General features: G+C 52.3%; 1 protein-coding gene across 2 annotated transcripts in view; it reads right to left on the bottom strand.

Moving 5' to 3' along the window:
* ZNF598 (zinc finger protein 598, E3 ubiquitin ligase) overlaps window positions 1–325 on the bottom strand; it is a 14340-nt gene extending 14015 nt beyond the window's left edge. For both annotated transcript variants that reach the window (XM_072417533.1, XM_072417534.1), the window contains exon 1: window positions 76–325. The gene's annotated coding sequence lies outside the window, so the exon portion shown is untranslated. The remainder of the gene's footprint in view (window positions 1–75) is intronic.
* Between the last annotated feature and the right edge of the window lie 342 nt (window positions 326–667).

The raw sequence follows: 667 nt of genomic DNA, 5'->3' as shown, positions 1-667 counted from the left end.
AGGCCTGGGCAGCAGAGGATTCTGGGAGATCAGCGGTAGGGTAGCAGGTTTGGTTGTAAAGATTCCCTAAGTTACCTGATCTAGTTTGTACTCAAAAGGTTCTGTAAGTGATGGAACCGGCAAGTTGTTCGGCCTTAGGGTGTTCTGGAAGCGCTGATCCAGCTGTGGGAGTCGGGCGGGAATGTAGGAGCTCCGGCGGGTATACAGCGGACTCCCCGGCGATGACAGAGCGGCTGCTGTCCTGGGATCCCTACACAGGCGGTGCTTTCCAAGCGGCGATACCGACACCGAGCAACCACGATGGCAGCTGCCAGCTCCTGTCCAATAGAAGGACCTGGAAGTGACGTACAGCAAAGAACCGGAAGTGGGCGGAGCCTTTATGATTAAACTTGAAACTGGGAGAAACTTCAGCTGAGAGCCAGGGAAAGTTCAATATGACAGACACAGATCCTGTGTGATGGCCTCTCTATCACTCCTCCTGTATAATACGCTGTCAGGGGTATTCTGGGTGTCATACCTTCATAGCAGGGCACACTGCTAGTCTTGCAGGGGGATATGGAAGTATTGGGGAAAGGTGGGGGGACAGATGTTTGGTACAATGATAATGATGCAGGGTGTTATTAGGTTCAGCAAGGTGGGTAGATAAAGGGGTGCACTGGTGTTATTG

The sequence above is a fragment of the Pyxicephalus adspersus genome, chromosome 7, assembly GCF_032062135.1.
Source record: "Pyxicephalus adspersus chromosome 7, UCB_Pads_2.0, whole genome shotgun sequence".
Classification (NCBI taxonomy): Eukaryota; Metazoa; Chordata; class Amphibia; order Anura; family Pyxicephalidae; genus Pyxicephalus; species Pyxicephalus adspersus.
Note: the sequence above shows the minus strand (reverse complement) of the source record. Positions and strands in the feature narration are given on the sequence as shown.